Source organism: Chrysochloris asiatica, unplaced genomic scaffold (assembly GCF_000296735.1).
Source record: "Chrysochloris asiatica unplaced genomic scaffold, ChrAsi1.0 scaffold00213, whole genome shotgun sequence".
Taxonomy (NCBI): domain Eukaryota; kingdom Metazoa; phylum Chordata; class Mammalia; order Afrosoricida; family Chrysochloridae; genus Chrysochloris; species Chrysochloris asiatica.
Window position 1 is genome coordinate 187,760 of NW_006408731.1, and position 5,744 is coordinate 193,503.

At 35.7% G+C, this 5,744-nt stretch overlaps 1 pseudogene; it reads right to left on the minus strand.

Annotated features, from left to right (window-relative positions):
* Positions 1-292: 292 nt before the first annotated feature.
* On the minus strand, positions 293-1,247 carry LOC102838146 (annotated as a pseudogene).
* Positions 1,248-5,744: the final 4,497 nt, after the last annotated feature.

Sequence of the window (5,744 nt, forward strand, 5' to 3'; positions counted from 1 at the left end):
AAATAAAAATTGCAAATATGTTTCTTCTTAGGCCTCTGTATATGTTTGTGCCTATATGTATTGAAAGGGAAAGGAAAGTAGTGAGCATATAGTAAAAATGTATAACTATTTTTCATATCTTTATTAGAAAGAATGAAAAAATGATTTCAATGACTAAAAAGGTAAGAACTATATGAAGAATTTCCATAATGACGATGGTTATATTGTGTTATGAAACTACAGGGGAACTTTTTTTTACTGCTTTTCATCAATACCACTTACTGAATGAACACAATATTATTTATCATTTTGCTTATAGGTAATATGAAAGATCTGTCAACAAAAGCACAATTTTTTTTTTTTTTCTGGTGAATTGTTCACCCAACAGTAGCTTTCTGAAAGTTTCCTTCATGGCTTCATTCCTCAGACCATAGATAATAGGGTTGAGTGTTGGGGGAATGACTATATAAAAGATAGAAATCATAAGGTCAAAAACAGTTGGAGAATCTGAAGTTGGTTTTAGAAACGCAAACATGCCTGTGGAGAAATAGAAGGAGACAACAAAGAGGTGGGGCAGGCAGGTAGAGAAGGCCTTGGATCTGCCTTCAGCAGAGGGCATTCTTAGTACTGTGGAGAAGATGTGTATATAGGAGAGGACAATGGAGATGAAACAGATAAATCCCAGCACAGACAGGAAAGCTAACACTCCAATCACTTGAAGGTAATCGTTGGAGCAGGAGAGCTTTAGCAATTGGGGGATATCACAGAAGAATTGGTGAATTATTTTGTCCTTACAGAAAGTGATGGAGAATGTGACTGTTGTGTATAAGATCCCGCAAATGCATCCACTTAGCCATAAGGCTATCATAGCCCCCTGACACTTCCTAGGATTCATGACGACCTCGTAGTGCAGTGGGAAGCAGATGGCTGCATAGCGATCATAAGACATCACTGTGAGAATGGCCACCTCAGACCAAGCCAGAGATGTGAAGAAGAAAACCTGAAGCATGCACTGTACATAGGAAATATAGCCATCATCCATCAGAGAATTGTCAATGGTTTGGGGAACCGTGACAGAAATGAAGGAGAGGTCCAGGAGAGAAAGATGTTTTAAGAAGTAATACATTGGAGCTTGAAGATGCTGGTCTACTGTTGTGATGGTGATAATGATGAGGTTACTTGCAAAGCATGTAAAATCTGTAGCTCCCGAATGTCAGAAAACCCCATGAGGAGGAACCACTCAATGTGGTTAAATTTGCTATGATCATTTTGAAGAAATTAATTGTGGTGGAAGCTAGAAGAATGAAGAATATGAAAAAATGTAGTAGAAAAATATTATTTTCATTCATTTATTCTCATTGTTTCTTAAAACAATTATTTATTAAGTACCTGCCATGTATTAGTTGTGTTTCGTTATATTGTGCATAGGTTCACCATCAGTCATTACTGACTATAGCAGCGAACAACAACATGTACCAGCTATGTCCTAGTTGTTTGCAATCCAAATATATAGCTCACAGCCTACAGCAGTAAACCAGTAGGTATAGCTGAGTCAGTTATGCTAAAGTCACTGTTTTTGTCACAGAAAACACTTCTTGTCACACCAAAAAACACAAACTCCCATTTCCGCAAATGAAACTCATTTGTTTATTTAATTAACAAACTAAATACAAAAGCAGTGATCAGCTGTTGACTACAGATTGCTAAAATTGGAGGAGTTTTATTTCTGAATAGTATACCGTCCTATTTTAGCAGAATTAGTAGCCCTTTAGAGAAAATAGCGTACTGGGCATTGAAATAATGGATTATTGGTTAGACTTGTAATCTCTATGGTCCTTTCTTGCCACATAACTTTATCCTAGGGAGAGCCACTGTGACTGTTGAGACAAAGGCAAAATTGTGTCCTATTATCAGTCTTCCAATTAGTGTCTCATGTAATGGAAATCTTTTCATAATGCAGAACAAAACCACTTTTAAAAGAGAAATACTTAACTTGTCACTTTCAGATTCAATGTTTACCTGAAATTTTTATTTTTTGCAATCTAAATCAACTATCTCTTTGAATCTTCTTTTCATTCACCTTATCTTCTTTATTGGTAACATTCACAGACAATCTCACAAAGAATAAACTGAAAATATTTCTGAGGATGGAGAAATCAAATTTTATTTCATCGTCCAGTACTTTGGGTTTTGTAGAAGGAAAATAATCAAGATGCCTTCATTGCGATACTGAAAACCTAACTACTGCCTTTCTGTCAATTTGCACTCATGGTGACACTATAGTACAGAGTAGAATTGCCCCATAGGGTGGTCAAGACTGAATTATTTAGGGAAGTTGACCACCACATCTCCCTCCTGAGGAGAAATTGGTGGGTTTAAATCTTATGGTTAGCAGAAAATGCTTAAATGCTGCATCAATACAACCCCTTTACAGTTATGAGAGCTGATGCAACACTTTACAATGAATCTCTCATAGCTCATGATTTTTCACTTCCATCTCTGTGAGTTCTAGGCAACATTTATAGGACTTTATATTAAACCACATGACATCTCTCATACAGTTTGTTTTTGTATTTTAATAATTCATCTTTTTAGAAATTATAACTGGAAGATTCTCAAATCTCAAGGCCAACATTCTCTACCCACTGTGTATAATTTTTTAAAAAGACTTTTTATTGTTATTGGATACACACGGACTCTTAAGAACAGAGGAGAACCGCCCCATAGTTTCCAAGGCTGAATTTGATTTTCTGGAAGACAAATTTCCCAACTTTCTCCTGGGTAGCACCTGGTGGATTCAAATCTTTCAGTTAGCAGCTGAGTCCTTAAACACTGCGCCACCAGACTTCCTATTCAGCTTTGAGGGCTTATTAGTCACTTTGCAATCAGTTCCTCATATTACTCGAATATTTCTTCCATCTGTGAGTTCTAGGAAATAATTTTAAAAAGTGTTGCAAAGCATCATTAGGGACTTTATATTGAACCATGTGAAAGGTCATCTGGTTTTTTGTTGTTGTTGTTTTATCTTATTAATATCCTTAGAAATGATCACCAGGAGAATCTTAAATCTGGAGGCCAGCAATCCCTCCTTGTTTCACGTCATTAAAAACACAACATTTTATTGGGATTTGCTATGTAAAAATAGCAACTATTGATACACATTTTGTTTTGTGACATTGATCAAAATCTCGATAATGTTGTAACGTTACCCACTTTTCCCTGGATTTGCTGTTTCCATTTGTCCTTCCTTCCAATGCCTTACTGCATTTTACACTTTATCCCTGCATAAATGCTGCCCTTTTGATCTTGAATGTTTGATTGTTTTGAGGACAGAGCTTACCTCAGTGTTCACTATATAGGATTGTTTATCTTTGGGCTGAAAGTTAAGTCATGGGAAGGAGTTCAGTTCCCAGCCTGAAAGGTTTCCAAGAACCACATTCTCTGGGATTCTACAAGTCTCCTTTCAGACCATAAACCTAGTCTTTTTCATGGTTTTTATTTTTGTTCCACATTTTTCTCCCACACAATCATGATCTCTTATTGTGATTCCTTTTAGAGCTGTGGCAAATACATTCATGAATATACTAGAAAATACAGGAGACAAAGTCATGAAAACATCTTGAGGAAATGAGTCACTTGCCCTGGGGGTGAAGGCACATAATCTCAGGACATATCAAGGTCAACTAGCATAACATGGTCCACAAAGACGATGTTCTACATACCTTAATATTTTGAGAGTGCAAACACTTCAGGCTTATTCTGCTATCCACACTTGTTCTCTTCCCTGAAGCACGTACGTGGTATTTGTACATTCCATTTCTGTATTTCACTGTTTAAAATGGGCTGGTGGTTTCAGATTTGTACTCAAAATAGATATTAAATTAAGTAAAATGTTGAAATAAACTTTTGTTCTTGATTCCAAATTTAAAGTCTCTTGTCTTACTCTCTAAAAATGAAGGATAAGGTTAATCTGTCATGAATTTCATCAGCTTTATCAAATTCCATCAAAAGCTCTGACTAGATAATAAAAAAATAAGAACCAGAAAACAGTCTGTAACAACTGTGTGAGAGGAATTGTGTTGCTCCTACCGTAATTTCTTGCTGAAATGAAAAGCAGCATTATTTTCCATAATTAATTTTTATCTTGGCTCATTAAATATTTTAATATGTCAAATTTGCATAAGCAATGAATTATCTTCCAATAAGGAAGGGAAAAAGATCAAAGAATTTTAAGTGGTCATTTTTTATGAGACAAATGCTGTCGCTCCAACAGTGGCTATACTCCATGACCCATGAAGATAGATTAAACCTGAGTAGGGGCAATGGGAGATTAGAAAAAAAGGAAGACACAAGACACAAAATGAAAATATTAAAGTTGGGACCAGGTGGGACAGCACTCTGATGAAGATACTGCGACTCAGACCTAGATTCAGAATGTTTATTATATACACATATCAAAAGAGAGTGTTGTGGGCAGGGAAAAGAGTGCCAAAAACATCTGGTCTTATTGATGCAAGTAGTAAGCGGGACTTTATCAGAAGAATGTAACTTGTGGTTGCTAAGGAGAAAGAGATAGGGCAGCTAGATATTTTTGTAGACTTGAACTGAAGGTCATACAAGGAAAAAACCTTCCAAGTTCCCTGTCCCCCAAGGCAGCCCTTCAAGTTCCTTAGGGGGCAGCTTGACCTGGGAGTAGCTGGATTTTCTAGACCACAACTGTTCAGTTGCAATCCTTTGGTTAAACATACCCCAAGTCTGAGACCTTCAGCTCAAATAGCTCCCAACAAAATGCTATGTTAGAATTCATCATTAAATAACCTTTATTCATTCTATACAAACATGTTTAGCTTTTAGGAGTTTAGTTCCATTTTATAGTAAAAACAATACTCAAAATACTTAATAAAGTTGATTGAGATTTGAGTCAGGAACACTTGGGCCTCCTAACAACAGCAACATGTATAAGCTGAGTCTTAGATGTTTGCCATCCAAACATATAGTTCACAGTGTACACTAGTAAACTAATAGTTATAGCTGAGTTAGTTGTGCTAAAGTAATTGGTCCTGTCACAGAAAAATAGTTCTTATCACACCCAAAATCATAAACTTCCATTTCCACTACTGAAACTCATTTCTTTGTTTAATTAACAAACAAGATACAAAAGAAGTGATCAGCTGTTGATTACAGGCTTCTAAAATTGGATGAGTTGTATTTCTGTATAGTACACTTTCCTATTCTAGCAGATAGAACTAATAACCTTTAGAGAAAATAGAATATTGGGCATTGAAATAAATGGATTTGCTTGTTGAACTGGGTAATCCCTAAAGTCCTTTCTTGCCAAATAGTTGTGTACTAGGGAAAGTCACTCTAACCATGGAGACAAAGACCAAACTGTGTCCTATTATCACTCTTCCAATTAACATCTTATGTAATGAAAATCTCAGTGTAATGAAGAACAAAATCACTTTCACTAAAAAAATACTTGTCATGCCCAGATTCAGTGTTTAATTCAGAACGTTTTTTGGGCATCTAAAATAACTATGTCTTTGAATCTTCTTTTCATTCATTTGCTGTTTTCTTTATTTACAACATAAAAATAACATTTCACAAGGAATAAACTGATAAATATTTCTGAGAAGAAGAAAGCAAATTTGGTTCGTCATCCAGTGCTTTGGGCTTTGTGCAAGGAAAATATTCAAAATACTTTCATTAAAGTACTGACAACTAAGCTCACTGCCTTTATGTCAATTTGAACTCACGGTGACCCT